This window comes from Balaenoptera borealis (assembly GCF_965194805.1).
Source record: "Balaenoptera borealis genome assembly, chromosome: 21".
NCBI lineage: Eukaryota > Metazoa > Chordata > Mammalia > Artiodactyla > Balaenopteridae > Balaenoptera > Balaenoptera borealis.
This window is the reverse complement of record NC_138880.1, coordinates 12,678,947-12,706,252: the sequence shown is the minus strand read 5'-3', so window position 1 is coordinate 12,706,252 and position 27,306 is coordinate 12,678,947. Positions and strand designations below refer to the sequence as shown.

At 39.3% G+C, this 27,306-nt stretch overlaps 1 long non-coding RNA gene across 1 annotated transcript in view; it reads left to right on the top strand.

Annotated features, from left to right (window-relative positions):
• LOC309619666 overlaps window positions 1–25,272 on the top strand; it is an 82,008-nt gene extending 56,736 nt beyond the window's left edge. Inside the window, exon 3 of the long non-coding RNA XR_014239115.1 lies at window positions 24,579–25,272. This is a non-coding gene — a long non-coding RNA (uncharacterized lncRNA). The remainder of the gene's footprint in view (window positions 1–24,578) is intronic.
• Window positions 25,273–27,306: the final 2,034 nt, after the last annotated feature.

The window sequence follows — 27,306 nt, the reverse complement described above, 5'->3', positions numbered from 1 at the left end:
ACTTTGATTCTTTAGATAAATATAGGCAAAATTAATATCTTTACTATACTGAGTTTTCCAACCCATAAATATATCTCTCATTTTATTTAGAGCTAGTTGGTCCTTGTACATTTCCTAGGAATTTCTTTGTATACAATTATATCCTTTGTGAATAAAGACAGTTTTGTTTCTTCTTTGACAATTTTTAATGCCTTTACTTTTTACCTTGGCTAATTGCTCTGGCTAGAACTTCTAATTACAATATTGGATAGAAGTGATGCTATCACATATTGTAGTTATTATCAAAACTTTGTCCCAGAGAAAATTCTTGGGCCAGATAACTTCACTAGTTAATTCTCTAAAATTTTAAGAAAGAAAATGATACCAATCTTAATTTCTTTAAGGAAATAACAGAAGGGAACACTTCCCAACTTATTTTTGAAGCTAGTATTACCTGATACCAAGACGTGAAAAGGACAATATAAGAAAATAAAATTAGAAACCAATAACCTTATGAGCATGGGTACAACAATTCTTAATAAAACTTTAGAAAATTGAACCCAACAATATGTATAAAGAATAACATGTCTTGACCAAGGAATGAAAGGTTGGTTTAATATCTGAAAATCAGTCAGTGCAGTCTATCATATTTGACAGAACAGAGGAGAAAGATCATATTATCACCTCAGGAGATGCTGAAAAACATTTGAAAAAACTGTAATATAGGTTCATGATTAAATCTCTCAGCAAACTTGAAATGTAAAGGAAGTTCCTCATTTGATAAAGAGAATCTATAAAAGAAAATCTATGGCTAACATCATACTTAGTGATGAAATAGTAAAATATTTTCCTTTATAAGATCAGGTATTGCTCTTACTTGTATATGCTATTAATAAAAGAACATTTTGCGAGCATCCTGGAAGCCATTATTATATTATGACCTCATTTTAGTTAGGAAAAATCACTTTCCCGAAACCCAACATTTTGGCAATGCGGCTTATGTTTTTGTGACGGTTTACCTGTTGCATCCACAAGCTGGATCCACACTAAATTGGGAGCACACTCTGAGGCACAGCAGCCCTTTGTAGCTGCCCCCACTCCATGTTGAGAAACTTTATTCTAGAAGCAAAATAGAGGGAAAGGAATAGTAGTATGGAAACCTGCTAAAGGCTTTTCATATTAACCCAAGTAATTCTGTGTTTACCTTTAATGATTTTTCTACCTTGAGCAATACTCTAGACTTTCTCAAGTTGAGTTTTTTTTTCAGTTAACTAAATAATTCAGATAAATTCTTATTTGAAGGGAGGATTACTGGTTATTAAATTACCACTTGTTATCATTTTGTACCTTGGAGTAGAACATAACATCTCATATGTGCTTACTTCCCTTTGGCGAAAGCATCATACTTTGCTCTAAACAGTCATCTGATACCCAATGGAGCACTTACATCCTACCAGGAAGTTTTATTTCTCGTTTCCATGGACCAAGAAGGACTGTTCCATAAATGTTTTCAAACACTTATTAGATTTGTATCCTAAAGGGAGAAAGTAGCAGGTCTTTCTTTTTATTTCAGGGGCTTGCTCTAAGTTGGACTTAAGATGGAGAAAAGAAAAATTTTCAGTAGCCTTCATAGCAGGCTTTGGCTTGGTTTAGAGAGTCCAGGAACAGAATGTTTGATCAAAGTTAGTTGATTTCTTTTACTAGAACAAACAGTGAATACTTTTTGTTGATTAGTTTGTTAAAATTTGTGGCGGATTGTTTAGGTACCAAGCACCCATTTTGAGGAAACGAGAATCCCGTGCTTTTGTACCATGGGAATTTCAGATTTTCTGTGCTTTTTTTTTAATGCCCCAGTGTTGTATTTCTGTTCATTTATGCTCTTGGTTTAACAAAAAACATTGAACATTCCCCCACTTTGGATATATCCTATATTCTTCATGTTTGTGCAATTTCATGAAGGTAAGTGGCAATAAAAGAAAGCCTTTAAGGAATCTTCATAAGTAAGTGGTGTAAGCTGAAATACAAATTATTGTACTTAGAAATTTTCTCTATTTGTCCAACGTGGGCCAAATTCCCCAATTCTTATTCAAAAATAATACAACAATAACAACAACTGAAACAAAACAGAGGTCCACCCTTATCTTCCCTATCATATTTAAGATATGGCAGGGCTGGAGTGTATCTTCCTGGAATACATTTCTATCACATCAGATAACCCACTGCATCAGAAATTGAAAGCAACTGAGGAGGCGAAAACAGTTACTTCTTTACCCCATCTGATGTCTTCATCTCAATAAGCTGGTGGGAATTTCCGTGCTTGAAATGAATGCACCTTGCAAAATTACTCACTTTAATAACCACTTTAGGTAGCTGACTTTCCTCATGCATAAGGTATTAATTTAGCTTATTTATAGTCTTGAAAAGAGCATATCTGTGCTTATAGTGAAGCAGACCTGCAGTTAACACACGGTTTAGAATAATTTTGTTTACCAAGCTCTTCAGGTGAATAGAAAAATATCCACCTTATCTTGAGTTGCTGTGGTGACCAGCTGAATTACTTTACCATTTAAGCACTCTGGATAGTGATTGGAGCATTATCCATTAGCATTAACACTGGAGTGTTAGCCCACTGCAGTGGTGACTTGCTGAACATTGTTCATGGGACAAAAGAGTGAATAAATGATCCACTGGTGCTCAGTCCTTAGGGAGCAGTTTAAACTTCTGGAAAATCTGACCCAACACATATTAACCATAGATTCTCATATTATGCTTTCTTTTTCTTTTTTTTTTTTTTTTTCCTGTTATGCTTTCTCATGGGAGTCCTTGAGGGTTAGAATACTCTTCAAGATATTGCATTTTGGGAAACTGAAGTGCAATTTCTCCTTCTTACTTAGAGCCTTGATGATCTTGTCTGGTAATGATAGTGAACTTGTGTTCTTCAGTAGAATTAGCTCCTTTCCTGAGCACAGATAGTATCTCAGTGAAGAGAAAGACGCTGGCATGAGAAGACTCAACATTTATGGAATATCCTGGAATCCACATAGTTATCTATAGACTTTCTGTTTTACTTCCTCTGGACTCCAGCTGCCTTCAGTAACTCCAGATCGAGGACTGTGCTTCAGTGTCTAACCATGGGATGTGTTCCACAGTTAGACTGATGGAGATCGCTACAATTGTATGAGATTTTTAAACTTCATATTATAAAATATTTCAAATATGCAAAAATTAGAAAAAATTAGTATTCACCATCCTCTTTAACAGTTTTTGGTACTTTGCTAATTTTGTTTCATCTACTCTCTCATTCATAATATTTTTTGTTGAAAAATTTTAAAGTATTCCCAGACATCATGTCATTTCACCTATGAATATTTAAATAATTTATATAAGTTTTTAATTACTAGTCGTTTCTTTTGAGGGTTTTTAAAAAAAAATTAATTTATTTTTGGCTGTGTTGGGTCTTCGTTTCTGTGCGAGGGCTTTCTCTAGTTGCGGCGAGCGGGGGCCACTCTTCATCGCGGTGCGCAGGCCTCTCACTGTCGTGGCCTCTCTTGTTGCGGAGCACAGGCTCGAGACGCGCAGGCTCAGTAGTTGTGGCTCACGGGCCCAGTTGCTCCGCGGCATGTGGGATCTTCCCAGACCAGGGCTCGAACCCGTGTCCCCTGCATTAGCAGGCAGATTCTCAACCACTATGCCACCAGGGAAGCCCCTTGAGGTTTTTTTTTTTTTTAAGTGTCTTTAATACCTGATGTGGCAGCTCAGCTCATTATGAGTACTGTGTCTCATATTCTTATTAAAGAAAATACATCTTACATGACCTTCTGTAATAGCAATCATCTCTCTGGTTTGGACTGACCATTCATCAAATTATAACAGTTTAGAGTTAAATTGTGTCTCAACCAAATGTGCTATTTAATAAGAGAAAATTGAGGCTCAGAGAAGTAGCATGTCTTTCACAAATAAAATAACTGGTAGAGACAATGAATTAAATTCAGAGATCATGATCTCAGAATATTTTCCCTTGTACTGTGCTGTCTAACTAAAACACTAAGGCGTTTGTCAGCAAATACAGTGCTCTAGTTTGTGGAAGGTTGTCTTAAAATGCACATTGTTACCCTGCCCTGAAGTGGCCCTTTACAGCTTTCCCATGTGCATGGATTAGCAGATCGGTTTAGTAAGTTGATACGTTTGATCAGGCAAACAGATGAACACTGTAGAGATGATAAAGAATGAGGTATAGAGAATATGAATTTCATTAGAGAAAGGAGTAGGATGGGTCCCGGGAGATTGGCGTTGGGGATGAGCGAGGAGGAGCAGTGATTAAGTGATTTTGGGTTCCAGAAAGAGAGAGGATGTGGAAGACACATTCTTAAGCCTGTCACTTTTTTTTGTGACCAACATTGTTGGTTTTCAAAGTACATTTTTTCTCTTTTAATTTTCATTAAAAAAAATTCTATGGTGCCTTGCAACTTTCAACAGTTTGACACACATGATATCATATAATCCCACAGATAAGGAGAACAAACTAGTGGTTACCAGTGGGGAGAGGGAAGAGGGGAGGGGCAAGATGGCAGTAGGGAGCAAACTACATTTTATTTAAGTTGATCTGGTCTCAGAGGGATCTTCTAAGCAAGCTCCATAGTAAGATGAAATACTTCTCTGGGAGTTGAGCAAGTATATTCCTGTGGAGTGACTTTCTGTGCCGTTCTAATCACTGGAAGGTATGAGGGGTAAGAGACAGGGACAGTTTTTCATTTTGTTAAATTCTCCCACTGGGGTAGACCTGATCAAGGATCAGGCTTGGGCGGCAGCAGGAATGTTACGTGTGGATCAGCTGTAGAAGGGCAGGGCCGACCCGGCAGACGCCTACACATCAGATTGTGTGTATTCCGTACCATTGAGTTTCGGACACACATTAGTTCTTCTGCAGGAGTGACCCTTTTTTTCCCAATGCAAAAACAATTAAATGACTATATTCATTCTGGTGTGCACAGCTCCATGTACCTAAAGTGGCTTTTCCCATTTCTGATAGCTAAATTATTTCTCCAAGGGTGCCATTTTCAGGTGAAAACCAGTGGTTTTCAACCCTGGCTACACAGTAGGATCACCTGGAGAGCTTCTAATGCTGCTGGTATTGAGGACTGATACTTTTAAAACAACACCTCAACCTAGGCAGTGATCATCACTGGCTAAAACCATTAGGTGAACTGTTGATGGAGGACTTTGTAACAAAAGGTTCAGGCTGGAAACCCTAAACCAAGGGGTTGGTCTTAATAGCACCACCTGGTGGACCTATCAGACATTGTGAGTCTCACGCTGTCACAACAGGAAGTAACCTGCTCAATGAAACATGCGTGCCCGAAAAATCGCACCTGAATCTCATTGAGCTTCTGGTGGTTTTCAAGGAAAACTGAGGCTAGAGGTGTATGTTAAATGACACCACAGGATATAACTAGACAGGAAATATGCCCTGGATTATTCAGTAAATTATGGTATGGGGGTGGAAAGGAAGGGGCTATTGTAGAATAAAGAAAATCAAGTGATAACCAAAAGCAACATGTAAATCTTTTTTGATGATAATTCAAGCAGACTAAATTTAAAAATATATCTTAGAAACAATTTGGGGAAGTTTGAATAGGGAATGGATATTACATCATATTAAGGAGCTTTTAAAATTTTTAAGCCTTTAAAGTTTTGTTAAGCCTGGTGGTTATATAAAAAAAAAATCAGAATTGCAAACAGAAGTACTTGGGGATGAATTAACATGATGTGTGGGATTGTCTTTAAAATACTCCAGGCAATAGGGGCAAGACGGGAATAAAGACACAGACCTGCTAGAGAATGGACTTGAGGACAGAGGGAGGGGGAAGGGTAAGCTGAGACAAAGTGAGAGAGTGGCATGGACATATATACACTACCAAATGTAAAATAGATAGCTAGTGGGAAGCAGCTGCATAGCACAGGGAGATCAGCTCGGTGCTTTGTGACCAGCTAGAAGGGAGGGAGGGAGACAGACGCAAGAGGGAAGAGATACGGGAACATATGTATATGTATAACTGATTCACTTTGTTATAAAGCAGAAACTAACACACCATTGTAAAGCAATTATACTCTAATAAAAATGTTAAAAAAAAATACTCCAGGCAAAAAACAAAAGCAGGGGCTTTGATGAAACAAGACTGTCAAAATTTGATAATCTCTGAAGCTGTGCGATGAAGTCATATTCTGTGGGTTTTCAAAATATGGCCAAAAACAAAAAGAATAAACCACAGGCCAATGAAATGAGAATTTCTGGGGAGTGGAACCCAGGCATCAGTTTGTTTAAGCTCCCCAGATAATTCTATTATGCAATCAAGGTTGGGAACCAATGGTAACCATTTCTTCAGTGAAAGTGTTGAGATCTAGGACAAAAAGGTTTTTCTGATAAGGCCATAATGTTCAGAAATGTTTCCAGTTTGTTTTCTGAGATTATAAAGATCAGCAGATCTTGTGAAACTGAATTGTGTACTCACAAGCAAGTTCTTGGTAATGTGAACCTTGAGATTTTATATGTTTTATGTATATATGTATATATGTAAGTCAGAGTTGCATGTATTTATATATAAATCAGTTACATCAGAGATTATATATATAAATCAGTAGTAGTTATATTGAAATACAATTAAGTTTATGTAATTATATTACTATAATTGTTATGTATATGTGTATATGTATAAATATAACTGTATATATGCATAATATATACGTTTATATAATTAATATTACTAATTAAATTTTATTTCATTATATTAATATAATTAAATGAATATAATTAAGCTTATGTATGTGTATGTGTGTATATATATATTTATGGCTCTTGTTATACTATTATAATACACAGCACAGTGTGCAGTACACACAATATATTATAATAACAGCAACCATAATTCCTGAGTTTTTGCGTGATCTCAATTTTAAATGTTTCATTCCATTATTATAGTACATGCCTCAGTTTTTGGTTCAGAAAAAACCTGTCATTGTACTTAAAACTCATTTACAGAAATTTTTCCTTTCTACCATGGTTGCCGTGCTCTTCTTACAGGAATAGTTTTTGATGTATGAAATGTGTAGTCACGCAACATTTTTTCACAAGATGTTTATGGAGTGTCTGTTATGTGCAAAGCATTAGAATGGTTTTGAGTTGATAATCATTTGATTGAATCGCTGTTTTTTGGTGGCCGTGTGATAGTAGGCATTCAGTCTAGTAGTTAGGATCTGGTCTTCAATTTCAAAAGAAGGAAAACAAACTCAAATTGGAAAGTAATATGGAAGAAATATCAAAAATTTAGATTTAGAGATAAACTTACACCTATAACTGAGTAGAAGGATTCCTAGAGGAAGTCCAGTCAAGCCTCCATCCATGGCTGAGAGTTCAGTTGATAATGACACTGGAGAAAGCTATACTGTCTAACTTCTTGAACTTGAACTTTTCCGTAAGCAAAGAGTTCAAGGTCTTGCAAGGACACCTATCCCATTGTCAGACAGCTCTAGCTAAAGCTGATCACCTGTTTTTTTTGTTTTTGTTTTTAACATCTTTATTGGAGTATAATTGCTTTACAATGGTGTGTTAGTTTCTGCTTTATAACAAAGTGAATCAGTTATACATATACATATGTTCCCATATCTCTTCCCTCTTGCGTCTCCCTCCCTCCCACCCTCCCTATCCCACCCCTCTAGGTGGTCACAAAGCACCGAGCTGATCTCCCTGTGCTATGCGGCTGCTTCCCACTAGCTATGTATTTTACGTTTGGTAGTGAGTAGCATGATCACCTGTTTTTTATCAACCATGCGGCCACGTGTTCTGAATATACAGAAGGCCACTTTAAGAGGGCATGGCTTCCAGGTCTCTGCCACAGCTTGTCCACTTTCTTCGGCTTGTCAACTGTTAGCACCATAGCTGCCCACACTGAGATAGGATTTTTCATTGGGGTCGGAAAAAAGGAAGGTAGCATCAGGCAAAGAGTCAAGAGTAGGCGCTAAGGAAATAGAAGTCATCGAATATGCCAAAAGCTCATATTGAAGGCTAAGGGAAAGGAGGCACCAATGTTGAGGACAAGTGCCCCTCAAAGTAGGGGTGTACAGAGGTGGGGGTCTCCTCATTTGTAAACTACTTACTAAGGGCACCAGTGGTGAACTGATTTATAACCGGATTTTCCTATGACAGAAAGCTAAGGATGGGGATCACCACTAAAAAGTTCAGAGGCATCAATGTTTTATGGCTATTTAGAAAGGGAAATAAGAAAATAGGCCAAGGACAACCATACTGAAAAATTTATGAGTACTTGGTATCCTTATAACTTATCTTTAGTGAGAGGCAGCGAACCCTTAGGGAAGATCTCTGGTATGTTCCTTTCCAGGGCATCAAAGCTCCAGAGATGTGCCTTATTCAGACACATTAAGGAGCGATGGGGAGAGAGAATCCCCAAGAAATAGCTGTTGGCATCTGTTTAAAGGAGAGGAAGGCAGGCTGTATTCTAGAGCCTTAAGGTTAAAAATAAAGTGGAACATGAGAAATCATCTTGGGAACAGAGAACCGCCCTTGAGGCTTCGCAGGGAAGTCGGGGTTGTGCATGTAAGGGCCCTGGCACTCCAGGGGACATTTTGTTGCCTCTTTTACATGATGCCTCTCTGTGCCTTAAGTTAGAAAGGTCCACACAAAAAAGATTTGTTAGCTAAAACAGCTCTCAGTAGGAAATTATTTATAGTTAAAAGTCTAGTAAAAAAAAAAAAAACCCGGAATTCAAAATATCTGTAGCAAAAATATTCTTCCTGTTCTGTTACTTATCTGGATAAAAGTCAAATTTCTGCAGCTTTTGGAGGTGATACTGGAATGACCTGAGGAAAGGCGATCAATGAGGTTATATTTTTTGAAAACTTAAAAAAGTTTTTTTGAAATAATTTTTGACTCAGGTGTTGTAAAAATGCCAGAACATTCCCATGTACCCTTTACCCCGCTTCCCTCAGTGAAAACAAATTACAGAAATGTACCACCGTGGTCAAAACCAGGAAACTGACATTGATAAAATACTGTTAATTAAACTAGAGAGTTTTAGATTTTACAGGTACTCTTTTCTTTGGAGGGGTGTATAGTTCTGTGGCACTTTATCACGTTAACCATCACCACGTTCAGGATACAGAACTCTTCCGTTATGCCAAAGAAACTCCCTCCTGCTACTGCTTTATAATCGTATCAACCACGAAGCTCCGTCACTAAAACTGTGTCATTTCAAGAATATTACGTAAATAGAATAACACCTTTGCAACCATTTGAGATTGGCTTTTTTCCACTTAGATGGATCTCAGGGTATTATGCTAAGTTGTGTGTTTCAGTTGTTGAAGTATTGTATGCATATAACACAGTTTATCCATTTACTCCTTGAAGGACATTGGGGTTTGTTTTTTTTTTGTCCAATTGTAATTACTGAGCTTACATTTTTACTGTTTTCCCCAATTATATGAATTCTGACAGTATATCTTTTAGGACTTAACTCCATGTGGGATAAGCACTAGGATGATTCGTTTTTAGCTGAATAAAATATGTATATCAATTCATTTTTTAAAAATATTTTTATTTATTTATTTGTTTGGCTGTGCCGGGTCTTTGTCGTGGCACGCGGGATCTTTAGTTGCAGCATGTGGGAACTAGTGCCCTGACCCCAGGGATCAAACCCGGGCCCCCTGCATTGGGAACGCAGAGTCTTAACCACTGGACCACCAGGGAAGGTCCCACATTTTTGTATATGTCAAGAATATGCTAATAATTCTAGGGAAGTAGACAGGCAATTATCATTATAATATAGGAGGAATGTCCAAATTCTAAAAAAAACTCACAAAGTTCTTAGAAGAATGGTCCATGGCTACAGTTTTTGACTTCTTTTATTAGGTGCTGCCAGAGCCCTTTGTATCAGAGGGTGGATCTCAAACCTCTTGCTTCTCACTTAGACTTTCTCCTATACTTGACCTTCCTCCACCAAGGTTCCTTTCTCACTGTATTGGACAGAAAAAATGCAAGCTTGGTGCAAAAATGGGTGTGAACATTTCCGTTGATTCAGGTGCTAGTGTGTTTCAGTAGTTCCTCTGCTTATTTAAGGGTATTAACATTGGATGGTACCCATCTCAAGTCTGTCCAAAATAGTTAACCCAAAGCAATTATTCTTGATTGTAGCACATGGTTTCCAGATCATGTTCCAATCAAGTAATGAATTCCAGACTCATTATTTGATGTAATTTCTTGAGCACATAGAGTTGTTAACCCCGTTTGTGAGTCTTGGTACCCACAATTCACTCTTCTTGGGTTACTTTCTCTTCACATGGGGAAAAGCTATTTTCCATCTTCTCCTTCCTCTTTCAAAACTGCTGAACTTTTATCTTCCCTAAGAAGTTTTCTGTAAAGATTCAGGTATTTCTGTTCATGTTTCTACACCTCCACATTTGAGCTCCTGATATGTGTTTATGTTTGTTCATCCAGCCTCTCATGGAAAGTCACCTCCTCCATTTCTTCATCATCAGGACTCTACATAGTAAGGGCTTGACCTGTATTGCATTTGACTCATGGAAGGGGACATATGTCTACCTCTGGGGACAAGTTTAACATGGGTTTGAGGAGTTAACCCAGGATTGTTTCTCGAGTTTTTCTCAACCATTGTTGCATCTGCTAATAGTATCTATTTTCTTTTATTTATTTATTTTTATTTTTGGCTGTGTTGGGTCTTCGTTGCTGTGCGTGGGTTTTCTCTAGTTGCAGCGAGAGGGGGCTTCTCATTGCGGTGGCTTCTGTTGTTGCGGAGCATGGGCTCTAGGTGCATGGGCTTCAGTAGTTGTGGCACACGGCCTCAGTAGTTGTGGCTTGCAGGCTTAGTTGCTCCGCGGCATGTGGGATCTTCCCGGACCAGGGCTTGAACCCGTGTCCCCTGCATTGGCAGGCAGATTCTTAACCACTGCGCCACCAGGGAAGTCCCTCTATTTTCTTATAGTAACTTTTTTTTAAGGAATAAAATTGCTTTGGGTTTTTCTGATCCTCTGGGAAACTAGGTGTCAGGTTGGAAATTAGGTTGGTCTGAGCAAACGAGCCCTTCTTACCAGAAGATCTGGAATTTGGTACTTTATTTGCCTCTAACTCCCTACACGATCATGAGGATGCTTTCTGCTTTCTCATCACCAAAATCAGGTGAATACAAAAGCCTATGTAGCCAACTGGAGTTTTGTGATGACAAAGGGAGATTCTAGACAAGATGTGGGGGTCATATCACTGTCCATTCCAGGTGCACCGAGAAGCCACCTGTGGTTTGCAGCACAAAATTGTAAGTCTGATGATGCTGTTCAACCACATATTTTTAATCTCTCTAAAATTTAATCTTCTCATATGCAAAAAGGTAGTAACGACAGCACTTGGGTACTTCAAAAAGTGTTTTGTCTGAGAGAAGGCACAGATTGCGTAGGTGATATGTCCATCTCTCAGTGTCCTTGTTCAGGCTGAGCTGATTGCTATGATGCAGAAATGTGGGAAGCCTATGATTCTTTTAAAAGTTGAGAATTTCAGAACCTATTTGTGTAGCAAGGTAAACTGGAATTGGCTGATGGATGACTAAAAGGAAAGTGAGCCCTTTCACCCTTTGAAAAGGTTAAAGTGACATTGTCATTGTGGCTTAATGTTCACTGCTGTCCTGCTGGTAGATTACATGCTTGATACACTGTCACATGGGTGATGACATTGTGTTTAAGTCACGGCTGTGACAGACTGAAAGTGTCTCAGGAGTCTTGGTGTCAACATTCCTCAAACTGTGTTTCAAAAGAATTCTCCCGAAAGAATTCCTTAAGGACTACCCTGATGCCATAGCAGGAAGGACACCTTCAAAATACAGCAGGAGTCCAACTACAAGCCTAGTGCTTTCCGTCAGAATCTCTCATCGAAACTACTGAATTGGCTTCCTGACTAGCACCCTGCATTGACTCTTGTCCCTCTATAGTCAGCTCTCCGCAAAGCAGCCAGAATGATCTTCTAAAAATATAATTTCTTCAAAAATATAATTCTCATTGCAAAACCCTCCATTGGTTTTTCTCTTACAATCAGATGCAATGCAAATGCAGCCTTCCCATGGCCTAGCAGAGCTCAGTGTGATCGGGCCTGCATCAGCCTCTTCGAAGTCATGTCCTACCTACTACTGTCTCCTTTTCTTGATTCATTCTAATCATACTGGCTTTCTTACTTTTCTTTGGACATGTCTCAGGGCCTTTGCACTTGCTGGTACCTCTGCTGGCCACACCCCTTTCCCACAGATCTTTACCTGACTGACTCTCTCACTTCCTTTAAGCATCTTCTCAAATGCTACTCCCCAGAGAGGCCTTCCCTGGTCCCTCACTCTACTCACTCTCTATCCCCAATCGTGCTTTATTTTTCTTCCTGACTCGTAGTCACCTGGGATCATGTTATATTTCTTGGTTTATTTCCTTTCTTCCTTTCTAGAACATAAACTCCTTGAGATCAGAGACATGGTCCTTTTCTTGCTGTATCCCCATGCCTATAATGACATCTGACCCAGAGTAGGTTTGTGATGAGTATTTGTTTAAATGAGCGAACCGAGAAAGGAGTTACACTGAGGGTCAGATATGCCTGATGTCAAGTCTAAACCTTATCAAGTTGCCATTTATTGGAATACGAAGCATCTCTCTTCAACTTGCTAAGCTTTAGTCTGCATGTTTTAAAATGTGTCTGATGCCAGCTTTTCCCTAGGTTATTAGAACTAAAAGAAGCCGTAGATAAAGCCTGCCACAGAGTGGGTGACCCACAAACATTCCCTCGGTCTGACTCCACACAGCTGTTTGTGGGCACTGCCTGTAAAATGGACTAGAAACTCAGGGGTTCTTTTTTTTTTTCTTATTGGTTTTATCTTTTTGTGACAGGGTGATGTGGAGCTCCAGGGGCTGGCTGAAGCCCTTGGAGGGTTGTAGGCCGTGAGTTTGAGAACCACTGGGCTGTGTCCATGCAAAATGAAAAATGGATAAATGGAACAACAGATGTCCTTATGCCTCCTAATTCCCAGCTGGGTGATCTTGTCTGCAATCCGAGAAGAGTCCTGTGGGTTCTGTGGGAGGCCACCAAGTGTGCACTACTTGCATTTGGATGCCGAGGCCTCTGTGCTGGGAAGGATGGGGAAAAACAAATACTAGCTTCCCTGCTTGAGTGAACATTAGAGCATGGGAAGAAACGAAGAAGCTGTCTCCCTCCTCCCCTTGTTCTGGTCAGGCCCATTTTTTGAGGTCAAAGCCCAATACCCCACTTTAGTTTCATTTCTGTTATGAAACCACTTCTAAATCCCTGGAGTCCTGCCAGGTGGATGCAGTATTAAAGGTTTGCCTACTGGATGTCTGGTCTCAGACAAAATAATCAGAGCTAGAGCAAAACAGAACAGCATACATATAATAGTCATTAAGATGATGTAAACACTAATATAATACTTATGAGGTGCCAGGTACCCTTCCAAGAACTGTTCATCTGTTAATTTATTGAGTCTTCACAACAACCCTATTAGGAAAATAGATATTATTAACTCCCTCTTACAGATGAGGAAACCCTGAGACCCAGAGGGTAAACGCCCAAGGTCACAGAGTCCGTCGATGGTAGAGCAGAGCCCCAGCTCAGGTAGTCTGGATCCCAGGTGCCTTGTGATGGAGGTGAGGCCCCACCAGCCTGTATCCCCAAACATCCAGGCCCTGTTGCTCCAAGGGGTGAAACTCCAGGAGAGAGATTCATGCAGGCCTTGGTCCTATGAAGGGTTGTGAATGCTGGATTGGTTAAAACTTTATCAGAGCCATGCATGGTGGAAGTCATAACATCTAAAACTTCAGCACTTTTGTGGTTCACAAAGTACTTATTCATGTTCCCAGAAATGCACGTGCTCTCCTTGCATCGTCCAGCACCACCGCTGAGTCTTTGCACTGCCCCTCTGTTCGTCTGCAGTGCTGTCGCCCTTGCTCTCTCTGAGGGCACAGCCCTCCTCTGGTCCAGGGGGATCCTGCTGTCTCTGTGAAGTCGGTTGGTCTCTCTCTGGTCACCACCAGCACACTGTTCATTAGACATACCGTGCATGGAAATGTGTGTTAACTTGTTGTTCTCGCTCTCATGTGCTTCTGTCTTCTTTCCCTCAAGTGAGTTGCCCTGCAGGACTAGGAGTGGATCTGTTTTCCCCTTTACTACTGCTTCCTCACTTCCTGTTGTAGATCTCTACACCTCGTCACGGCTAAATAATTGCTATTAAGCTGAATGATCATCCCAAGATAAAGAAATGCGTTGCTGCCTGACTGGTCAGTTTTCTAAAGATAGGGATAGTAATGAGAGTAGTAGCTGATATTTGCAGAGAATTTACTATGTGGCATCGTTCAAGGGCTTTACTTGCAGTAACCGATTTAATCCTCTCAACAGCCCTGAGCACTACTATTACGAACTTCATTTTTCCATGGGGAAACGATTGCTTTCTGGGGAATATGCAGAAGGCCTAGTTTCACTACCCTAAAAACAGAATGTGCAGAAGTTGCTTTGCTGTGCTTTGGAATGGCTGGGGCTGAGGAAACAGGATTCTAGCTCTTTGGGTTGGAGGTTGATGTAGCAGACATAGGTAACTGAAGTATTCTGCTTCTTAGCTTTATCATTATCTTCCACTTACTGTTTTTGCTTTAGATCCTGGAAAAGGACAGGGCCTGAATAATGCATGCTCTGCTGAAAAATGGGGGCTATTTCTTGTTGATACTCTTCAGGAACATTTTAGCAGAGCAGAGAAAATCCAGTGTTGACTTTTCTATCTACCCTCTGATCTTTGCAGATTGCTCATCTGTTGAGTGGGGTTCATTGTAGCCACCTCTCAGGGTTGTGATGAAGATTAAATGAGATGCTCTGTGTGCAAAGGATGGCTTGGGGTCCATCCTTTATGGACCCCAAACCATCCTTGGACATCCTGTGAGGATGGCTTGGGGTCCCCACTCAGTAAACATTGGTTGTTACTGGGTGCTGGCATTACCTGAAAATCCTAAATAAGCCGTAGGTTTGAGATGAGAGTCAAAAGTCTTGAACTGGTGAAGCATTCTCCTGCTAGATTGCAGGCTTTCCCCTGTATCAAACAACAGTGGAAATGCTTGTTCAGAGATAGCCCAGAACGGTAAAACAAACAAACAAACAAAAAACAAACCCAAAACACATCATTCTGGAAAGGCTGGCATTTTGTACAACCTTGTAAGACATTTATAGTTATTGAGCCAAAATTTCCACTGTAATCGAAAAAGCAGTTGCTTTTAAACTTCTGGTACAATTTAGCAATTACGGGTGAGTTAAAATGTAGGCCATTTGAATTGGATTTGGAGGATAAAGTAAGATTCTACCCTGCAGTGGGGGATGACTCACAGAACAGGTAGCTTGACATAGTGGAAACAGCAGCTGATAAGGAGCCAGGAGACCTGCGTTTCTGGCCTGGATTTGCATGAATAAGCTGTAATAGCCTTTGGGCAAGTCATTAAACATCTCAGTTTTCTAGTCTGTAAAATGAGAGGGCTGTGTTTGTGAACAGATCTTTCAACATACGTAAGATTCTACCAAGCAGATCACTGAAAAGGGAATGTGTTGTGTGTGGTCATCAGGGAACAAAGTGTTCTTGCTAGTGCGCGCTCTCTCTCTCTCTCTATACATATATATCTTTTTTTGGCGAGGATACCGATATGAACAACCAGAACCCAAGAAAATGCACCAGCACCAGAGTGATAAAGACAAAAGTAGACACCTGGGAATCTTGTAATATCCTAGGGTCATTGCTATGTCCTGGGAAAGCATAGTCATGCTAGTTAAAAAAGTGTTCTGATAATGGGTCATTATAAACAGAGGATTTACTGGGATCCATCGATGGGATTTTTAAATGGTTATCTTGTTATGGAGGTCCTGTCGTGTACTTTGTGCAGACACATCTTGAGAAATAATTTATTGGTTGACAAAACTCGTTGAACCCAAGTTTGCACATAGCAAAACGAATTTGGGTTAGCTAGCTTGTTTATTTCTTCTTGGCACTCTCGGTTCCTTCATACTATTTCAGTTGTGGTTGTGAAGCCAGTTTTTGTGCCAGTTGTCTTTGTAAAAGTTTTAAGGTTTTACGAAGTTGGATTTTGAGTGGTAACATTTTCCATTCTCTGTATCAGCAACCACCTGCAAAATTAAGCTTGGTCAAGTATGGAACGGTTGGAGTGGGTGGATTCTTGGAATTATTCACTGACATTCTAAGGGTGCCTTTTGTGGGTACAGTGGACATGTTCCTGAGAGTTATGAGGGTTAAATTTTTAAAAATTGAATCCAATTTTCCCATTGACTTGCATTAGAATTTCAGAGATGTTTTAAACTTCATTTCTGATTGATTTTCAATTAGCAATGGTTCCTGCCATTTTAACTCTGAATTTCATAGTTCCTTACCCTGCCCTCCCAAGTAGTTAATGATATGTAAACAAATATTAGAGTAAGTTAGGGGCATCTCTGTACTGTAACCCTGTAGACAGTCCTGGTGTGTGTGTGGTCGGGGGAGTGGGGTGTGGTGGGCTGTCTGGGAGATGAAGGACCTTGATTCTGGTATTTTCTCTGCCACCACAGAGTAGTGCAGCTTTGAGCAAGGCCTTTTTGCCTCCTCTACCCACCATTTTCTCATGTGTAAATGATGACCTCTGTTGCTCCTATCTGGCTTCACTATTGTACGAATAATTGAGTGGGAAAAGGGAACTTTCTGTGAATAATAATCCTACAGTTTTTCTTCTTACAAATTAATTTTCTTAAAGTGGATTATACATATCTGTAAGTGAATAATGGCATCCATTTATTATCCTTGTTTTTATTTAGCCTTTTTTTGACTTGTTTCATTTTGGCTGGATTAGATGGAGAATCCTTGGGAGGCTTATTCAGTATAGACAGATTTATTCATTCTCCATTCTGGATGAAGAAGAGGAAATATTTTAAGATAGAGCTGACAAGGAACATTAATTTGAGTGAATCTTTTCTGTGTGTGGAGTGATTGTAGCATCTTCATTGCCATAATGGAGAGAGATTAACATGGATTAGATTATCCCATGTACAAAGGTTGTACAAATTGATAGCCATTATTTGTAGGCTGGGCTGATCTTTACAGTTGCTGGCGTGACTTCTTTTGCAATAGAGTCATTATTTCTTTCATACGGTTTACACGTGGCAATGAGAGGAGCGCATGTCCCTTGTTACCAAAACCTTGTGTCTCCCAGCGGGAACTTGGCACAGACTCAGAAACACAGGATGTGGATGTACAGTATTAAGGAGATGGCACTGGTCATCTGGCATGCTGTCTGCAATGAGAGTACACATTGGCCAAAGGCAGAAGAGTTCCTGAAACAGATGTTCAGACAAGATGGCTAGAGTACTGTTGAAATGTGGTCAAGAATAATTATGAACATAAGCCTAAAAAGGTAGCCAAGATACGGTTCTGAATTATAGCCAGTCATGAGATTATTATTTAATTCCAGTTGAGTGTGTTCCCTGCCAAGTATGTGCCAGACCCTCTGAAACAAAATCTGGTTTTTGCCAGACGTACTTAGCAACTATATTTTAAGCCTAAATTCCAAAAAAAGGGAAAGAAGAATAAATTGCTTTCTGATGGGAGTAAGTCGTATTTCAAACAGCCTTTGAAACCCCACCTTCTCTAGGAGAGACTTTGCCCAACTGAGTGGAAGAGAGAGGGCGGTCCTCGGTCCTCTCCTCCACTGAACCCAACCAGATTTGTAGCACTGTGGTCTCTTTCCTAATGTTTTTACAGCAACTAGTACTTGTGCTCAGTGATTATTAGAACTTTCATGACCACCCTCATCCTACCTCCCTGATCTCACCTTCTTCCTCTAACCTTTTTACTCTGGGGAAGCTGGGTTCCTTCTTGATCTTTGGATGCACCAAATAGCTTCCTGCTGGGAAGCTCTTCCTTCCAACAGTATAGATCTCACTCCCTCACTTCTTTTAGGTCTTTGCTCAGATGCCATCTTATCCACGAGGCTTCCCTGGCCACCCTATTTTTAAGAAACGGCATCCCACCAGCATTTCCTATAGCCTTCAGCCTCCCCTATTTTACCTCGTTGCACTAATTACCATCTGACAAATTACCTATTTACGTCCATGTTTGTTCATTATCTGTATTTTCCCTGTAGAATGAGGATAGAGCTTCGTGACTAGAGCAATGCCTGGCCCACAATGGATACCCAATCAATATTTGTTGAAAAATGAATAAATGATTAGCACTTCATTTGTATTTGTTCATATATGTTGCATTGGGGCCTTCTAGAAGACAGCATTAGAACTCCCCTTACCTTGTGACTCAAGCATTGGAAGCATCTTGGAGATCAGAGGTTCTTAAGCAATTGTTCATGAACTCAGAGAAGTGCATCACAAAATTTGGTGTGCGTATGAATCAACCGGGTATCTTATTAAAATGCAAATCCTGACTCAGCAGGTCTGGGTTGGACGGTCTGGGGTTCTGCGTATCTAACAGGCTTGCTCCCATGTGATGCTGTTGTTGCTGGTGCAAGGATTGTGCTTTGAGTAACAAGGCTCTGAAGCATCTGTACGTGGGCTTCAAGGGGTTCATAAAGCCAAGGTCATTATTATGAGCCAGTATTGTTCTAGCAAAAACCTAAGTGCTTGTTTTTAGAGATTTCTGACTAATAGGCTGCCAATAAACAGATAATTTATTGGGCATTCATTTATAGAGCTTTAAGATGTTAACCACACATAGTTGATCTGTATGCAGACGTACATATAGGTACATGGGGATTTCTTTTCCTGCGGAAACAGTAGAGAACATTCATCAGTTCCTCAAAGGGATGACAACTCCAAACAAGGGGAACAACCATCATTTCTGGCTGATGTTGAACTTTACATATCAATCCCAAACACGTTATGACCACGTTGCTGTGATGGTGACAAAATCAACACGAAGGTTTGCAAATACTTTGCAAGATTGTGTTTTTACTGCCCCCCCCCCTTTTTTTTTAACTGAACAAACAACTTTTTAAGTTAACATTTACCAGAGATGATAATTTTCCCAGGGAAGTATTAGGTGAAATCATTTGCAAAACGCTTGGAACCCAACAATCCCAAGGTAAATATTTGTTTTTCCCTAGCCACTGGAAATGGACCCCAGCTGGAAACATTGGCTAGAAGTGAGTGTTTGGAAACTCGGAGGCCCTCTACAAATGCCATTGCAGTAGCTCCCTGTCCTAATCTGAGGCCAGAAGACCCTCGAAGGGGCACTGGTGTAGAAAAGCTGTTTTCTGATAGAAAGCAAACAATAGCCCATCAAGAGCTACATAGCTTTTCAGTCAAGCAACTTACCCCCAGGTGTACTCTTTTCAACCAAGGAGTGTGGGCAATTTAGTTTCAGAAGTAATAATCCCCTGAAAGAACAAGAGAAGTCATTTGGAAGAACTGAGATATTAAATAGCTCTACAAAATAAACATCTAGAGCAGTGCTTAGTCAAATGTGTTCAATTCTAGACACCCTTGCATTGTGATGACATCGTTGCCATCATAGTGGCTAATAATGCTACTAATAATCATAGTGAATAACCGAGAGTGCTTAATATATGCTAGCCAGTGTGTTAAGCACTTTCCATGTATTTTCTGTATGAGAAATACTGACAAAACTTATTTGAAATAAGTGTTATAATTATTTTTGTTTTGCAGATAAAGAAACTGATGTGTAGATATGTGATTTATCTTGTTCAAGGTGACAAAATTACTGAATGGTAGAATTGGGATTCAGATTTGAATATTCTGATTCCAGAACTCTTGCTGTTAACTGTTAAGCTGTACTCAGAACCATAACACACTGATGACTGATGACTTTGGGATATCTATTTGGCAGACTACATTTTAAGGCTTCTTGGTTTAATTTACTCTCATGAGTAAAGAAAATACAGATTTTTATAAACTTACTGTCAGCCAATTACCTATTCTAAATTATTTTCAGAAGAAACATTAAATATTCTTTGTTAAAGAAATTATGGTAAAAGTTTTACTTACATGAGCTTCAGCCCTGAAGCATGACCATTTTATGGAAGTGAGGATTTTGTCTGGCTTTGTAGCACGGCAAAAATACTATGGTGTGCAAAAATGGATTAGGATGAGTATAAATGCAGTTGTTTTAGAAAAGGACCACTTTTCCCTAATATTCAATTTGTGCTTCTGAGAATTAGTGGAATTTCAATACTTTAATGTGTGTCTTGTACAGGGCTTTTAGTTGCAAATGACAGAATATGCACAGGCTAGTTTAACAAGCAAAAGAGTGTATCAACAGGTATTAGCCTCCAGAGTCTCCGGGATAGTTGCCGGAGAAACTGTTTCTGGGGCTACACAGCCACACCCAGGACTTGTCTCTGATCATATGGCTTCCCAGCACCTGTCATGCCAGGGATCTGCCTCCCGAAACTGAATAACCAAATGCTTCCCTAAATGCTCCAGCCAAAAAACTGGTTCTCCCTGGTTTGGTGCCCGGGAGTAAGGTAGTCTCTGAAGTTTCTGGCTTCAACTGCTGTGTGAAATTCACAATGTGTGAAAATTCCGAAACGTAGGCAGATGTTCAAAGTGGTTGGGCAGTCATCATCTTCCTTCCACAAGGAAGCCCCCAAGATTGCGAAAGTCAGATAAATGTAAGCTATCTTTGTCTTTATTGCATTTTCCCCTCACTCGTATCTCCCTTGACTGCTCATTCCTTATTGAAAACAGGGATTCCGTTCATTCAGGTTCCAAAATGGCACTGTGTTAAGTTCACAAGAAGGCTTATCAGGGACTTTTTGAGCCTAATGAAAATGGTGAAAGCTGTATTAAAAAGGTGATGGAGCAAATGCGGTGCATTTGGTGTTGAGCATTTTTAACTTGAGAGTGATGGTAGGACATTCAAGTGAACGTACGGTGGGCAAATGGAGATGAGGGATTGTAGCTCAGGAGTCCACACAGGGCTCCAGGTCTGGATATGGGAGTTGCCTTCCAAGGATTGACAGTTGAAGTATTGGCCAGAGGATGGATGTTTGCTGAGCAAGAGATGTCAACATACAGGACAGAAGACTGAACATGGAACCGTGAAGACCCCCCTGTGCCATGCCCAAGTCCAGGTTCAGAAAAGAAAGGCCAACTTGTGAAGGAGATGGAGAAGGAGCAGATAGAGAATTCAGAAGACAGCTGTGTTGTTTTAGTGTCATGGAGATTAAAGGAGGTACTACAGTTGATCCTTGAACAACATGGGTTTGAAGTATGTGGGTTCACTTATACAAGGATATCTTCCAGTAGTAAATACTATAGTACTACAGAGTCTGTGGTTGATGGAATCCCTGGATGTGGAGGACCCCTGGATATACAGGGCCGGCTGTGAATTATACATGGACTAACTGCCGAGTTGCTCGAGGGTCAACTGTATATTAGAACTGATTGCCTCTACTGACGGTTCATTAAGATACAGTTTCTCAAATGTAAAACTGAGTTTGAAAGAGATCAGCAATATTTGAGATGTGCCTTATTCTTTTCAAATTTGTTTTCAAATCCCTATCATTTCATTTGGTTTAAGTTCATTGACATCATTAAATTGAAAATTACTTTCTGTGTGTGGTTAAAACAATCTTGAGTTACGTATTTTAATCTAACTTAAATATAAAAAAATCCACTTTGCATGCAGTTAATCACATATTTGGAGAAATGACCTTAAGAATTCTATTTTGGGAAATAGAATTGCAAGGTACACAGAGTGCAGACCTGGACACCTCTGGGTAGTTTCCTGCTTGGCCACAAACTGTGAGACCTGGTCAGACTGATCTCGGGTGGCCTCGGCCTGTAGCGGCTTGAAGCAGGATTTCGGTTCCCTGGCCAGAGATTGAAGTCATGCCGCGGCAGTGAGAGTGCTGAATCCCAGACACTAGACCACCAGGGATCAGTGGCGGTGACAAGGCCCTTGGCTCGTTGGCTTTGTAGAAATGAATTCCTACAAAGACATGGAAAGTAGTGAAACAAGTAAAGTGTTTATTAGGAGGAAAAGGAGTACTTGTGGATAGACACATGGGCAGACTCAGAGTCACGTGCTCATAGTAGTTTAAATCACTTACATGGGGTGTTTCTTCTGGGTTTCCTTTGGCCAGTCATCTTGCTTTGCCTGGTTCTGAGTCCATTATTTGGTTTGTCCCAGGGTCCTCTAATGTGCGCACATGCATCTCTTAGCCAAGATGGATTCCAGTGAAGAGGCCTATGGCTAGGTTGACATCACTTCCTTTTTGACCTCCAAGGAGCCTTTCTATGTGTAGTCAGGAAGGTGTCCTTGACCTTGAGAATGAGAAATGGGTGGTTTCTTATCTGGGCAGGGTTCAGCTCCTCCTCTTCTTTATCTTGGAGTATCTGTCCAGAGGGGACAGACTCCAGCTGTTCAGCCTGGGGGCCATCTGTCTCCTGCCTCAAGGCCACCTCACCTCTCCCTCCAGTCATTCTTTTAGGACTAGGTCAGGAGCTAATATTTCAGATGGGAAGAAATACCACTTCAAGGTTTATCACTATGAAGCACATGTTTGCATGTTCTTATATTTCTGCATATTTTGAGAAATCAGAAGGCTTCATTCATTCAGAAAATATTAACCTAAAAGAGCCTGCTGTATGCCAGGGAACATCCATGATGATTGGGAGTTTGGGGTTGAGGTAGGAGGAGGGAGACAAATGAGTAAGCCTTGCTCCTTACTTTCTGAAAGGAATTGTTTTATTTTTGCTTAAGAGACATAATCAAGGAAAAGTATATGCTGTAACTACATATGTTTGGGTTAGGCCCTGGCTTGATGAAGGGAAGTTTAGTATCACAGAGGCTTCTATTCTAGTAGTAAGGAAAAAAAAATTATGATGTGACTGTTTTCTTATCACACCAGGAAAGAAGTCCATTGCATTTTCGAAGATGGGTTTGATCACCCTTACTGATGCCAAATAAGTGACCTAGGCTTAGACTTCCTGTTGAGATGATGGTAGACCTTCAAATGTTGATTATCTTGGTCCTGGTAAAGTTCTTATCCCTTTGCTTGTAGACATTATTGGGTTGTATGGACTTTGCATGTACCACATGCCTGGTGTCAGATTTCTGTTGTCCTGTAACTGCTTACCTAATCCCCAAATCATCTTGTTGTGTCTAAGAAAAGAATGAGTGAAAAGTAGACCTAGAGAAGTCCACAAAGGGTCATCTATAGATATATGATGGAAGAGGAAAAACAGATAAGTAACAATACTCATTTTAAAAATTCTAATATTGCTAAGAATTGTCAAATTTATTTTCGTAACCACAGAATAGTCCATTTAAACTCAATGTTTGGCAGATATACTAGTGTTACATATGTACTGCTCTCATCTGGGAAGTCGTATGTTTTTAATAACATTGTATCTTGATTAAAATATGAATGTCTTGTGTTCTTACAGCGGAGCCATTGGTTGGCTGAATATTCTCCAGTAATAAAATAAGCAGCAGCAGTAGCAACTGCAATAGCTAGCATGTTCTGAGTCCCGATCATGTGCCAGGCATTCTTTTAATCACTTTACATATGTTAATTCATGTAATTCTCACAATGGATCTGCTATGTGGAAACATATCATCCTCCTAAGTGAAACTTAGAGATTTTAAGTAACTTACCAAGTTAGTGATAGTCAGTTTTTAGATCCAGATAGACTGCAAAACTCGTACTCTTCTATCCTGCATTAATATAGTTTACTAACCAAGTAAAATATACTTAGAGCATATTTGTAGACTATGAAAATTGGTAAAAGGAAGAAATGAAGAAAGCAAAGGGGGTGGGGGGAGAGAGAGACAGGGAAACATCCTCCTACCAGTAGATGAGACCTCCATTAACATTTTGAGCTATACACATTAAGACATATTTTTGGTGCCTTTTGGCACACATGCAGAATTTGGATCATATAATTTTTAACAGTTTTGTTGTTTGTATTATTTGAAAATTTTCCATCGTATTATTTTAGTATGATTTTTAATGGCTACATTAAGATATGGATGTTCCGTATTTTTTTTACCGACCCCCACTGTTGAGTATTTAGATTATTTTTTACCTCTTGCTTTTAGAAAGCAAGGTTTTCAATAGAAACCTAACATTAATAGGCAATAGCATCAAACTGTACAATAAATGTACACTTAATTGAAAATATATGTAACTCCAACTGCAGTTGATTAATTTGTGATTTTTCTCTTAGACTTGTTTGTTTCACTTTTGCCATATCTTCTCACATGCTCCTCACAACTATAATTTAGATTCGGGAAGGTAACAAGAGAGAATCAGTGTGAGACTGTATTCATTATTTTGAGTCAGATTCAATGGATGATTCTACTTTGAAAAATGGCTCAGATGGCTCAGCTGATGCTGAAAGCCCTCTTCATTTAATATATATCTAGTCGTCTAGGAAGATGCCAGGCATGCTATTTTGTGTTGTATTAAGATTTTGAATCTACAGTGTTTTCACTATGAGATGCTATTCTTGAGCAGAATTTTCTCCCATATTTTTATTACAGATATGTTATCTTTGTGAAAACATGATACCACAACCCTTGGTTTATTTATCAGTCCACCATTCCTACTCCCCTACATCCAGTGATTCTGAAGATCTCCACAATGATGATGATTGTCCTTGATGATGAATTACAGTAATATTTTCATAGAACTCATTGGTAGAAGATTAAATTGTGGGAAATATGGAGTAGTAGTTTAAGAACAGGCATTTTGGAATCACGTGGACTTGAAAGGACAGCTTGGATCTGCTACTTTCTTGTTGTGTAATCTTGAGCGAGTTATGTAACCTCTTTTTAACCTCAGTTTCTTACCTGTAAAATGGGGTTGTTACATGAAATAAGTCATATATACATCGGATTTCTAGTAAGCCTTCTGTAAACATTAGTTTGTATTATCATCATCATTATCATTATTGAGTGTATTTCACTCTAGTATATATGGAATACTAGTTTTTATGTGCAGAATCTAAGCAGTGCTCTCAGAATAGTTGCTTATTGACCAAAATACAGGATTCATTGACTAGGGGTTGAAACTTACTATATGCAGTATTAAAGAATGATAAATCATGAGTTATAGCTTTAAAAACAACAATGACAACAAGATAATGGAATTCCTGTAAGGTTCCTTGAAGTACTTTAAATGTTTATTTTACAACTATTTAGCTTGCCTAGAGTTTGTAAAGAAGACTTTACATTGTTTATGTGTGATTAATGCATGTAGAACCTACCATCAGCAGTTACTTAACTTTGTTTTGACAATAATTATAAGCTCAAAGTGCATCAAAAGCATATTTCTATGGATCTTTTAAGAGATTCCACTGAGGAAACTGTTTCTCCAATGCCAGCATCATGACCTAATTCCAGGGTTATTCCACACTGATCTGAAATGAGAATTTTACTTCTCTGGTTTGACACAGCAACAAAAATACTGGTCCTCTTCCCTGGCTTGACCCCAATATCCCTAAACTGATTTTTCCGTGGTACCCTTTTAATAGTTGGGCTAGTTCCTAGGAGAATATTTTCAGGGATCTGTAGGTGGAAACAAAACTGTCAACATCTTATCAGGGTGACATAGAGCTATCACACATTTTTCCTTCTGTGGATCTTGGTTAGGTAGACTACTTATAGAAATTAGAGCCCAAGCTATTGGGAAAAGCATGCTTTACGAATATCTTTAGCAATGGAGAAGAGAAGAACAATGTATAATCTGTCTGAAACGATTGTTTTTTAGCACTTACTAACCCTTGGGACAGAGTGCAGTTGAACAATGTTTTTTAAAAAGTCGTGAAAGAAAGAAACATTTAAAAAGCTACTCTAATTTTACGAAAGTAAGACAAATCCTTGACAGATATGAGGAATTCATTTAGAATAGGTATAGGCAAAGGTAGAGTGATTTGTTCCGAGCCTGAGTCTTGCTAACTAACTCTGCCTGCTATATAGTGTAAAGTCGGATCTCATGGATCCCATGACTCCTGGGAAGAGCACTGGGCCGGATTACCTACCTAGTGATGTGCATTCTGTTCTAGCCTAGTCTCAGCTTCTTTTTTGCTTTTCTATTTTTAGCAAAAAAAAAAAACTATATAACCTCGCAGGCTCCAGTTTCTCCTCTCTAAAATGAAAAGTTTGCAATGGGTGGTCTTAAAGGTTCCTTTTAGCTCCATAATGTTGCAACTTGCAAATGAAAATACCTCTGCAAATGTGATAGATGCGGCTTGCTCCCCGTTGTGGACTAAAAGCTGGGGACAGTCAAGTACGTTTAAACTGGGAGAAGCTTCCTGTAGAGGCGGGGCTTTAAGACACATTTGAAAAATAGTCTGATCCTACATTGAATAATACTTCTTGCAGCTGATATTTGTTTTTATAATGAATGCACACATGTGTCGGTTTAAACTGCTGTGTTGAGATTAATGTTCTCAGAAATTATTTCTACATTACCAGGAAGTGGTACATTTGAAGCCTCTCCTGTACCATCTTGAGATTAAAAAAAAAAAATAATAAGAACTTTCTTTTATTTCCATTACTTAGGTTTATTTAAACTTGTTTTTAAAAAACAAAATATCTTCTCAAATCCCCAGTCATATTTCCATGCAGTGTGGTTCTAAGAGTCCTGGAAACAAAGAACAGTATCAGTCAGGACCATTGCAGGAAATGTCCTCAAGATCACTAGTGCATCTTAGGATGTTAGCCCAAGGACCAACTGGGGTATCAGGCCACATTGAAGAGATAACTTTAATTTGTAAGATTTGTTGTGACTCTCAGGCAACATATGTCTTTTGAATCCATTAAGGAATGTGTGAAGGCACAGCACTACTAATGCTACATTAGCTATCTGTCTTTAACTTCCAAAAATAATTTGAAAGCATTTTAAATGCCATTTTTCATACGACAAAAAGAAGTGCAAAGAAGTTAACTTGGCCAAATATAAGTGAAGGAGACGTGATTTTAGCTCTAGAACAAATCCTTTGTCTCATTACTGTACTGCTTCACTATAACAATCAAGATGTGGAGACTTCTAAAATTTTCACCATGAATGTTAAGAAAACACTAGATTGCATGATGTGTTCCAGAAACACCCAGTAAAATCCACTGAAGTAAGAAGTTGTGAATTCTCTCTATACTTTGATAAATTCCCCTTGGGAGCACACTGGTTTGGAATCAAGAATGCTTGGTTCTAGTCCTAACATTTCCATTCTCTGGGTCCCAGTTTTTAATATTAAAAATCTCCAAGGTC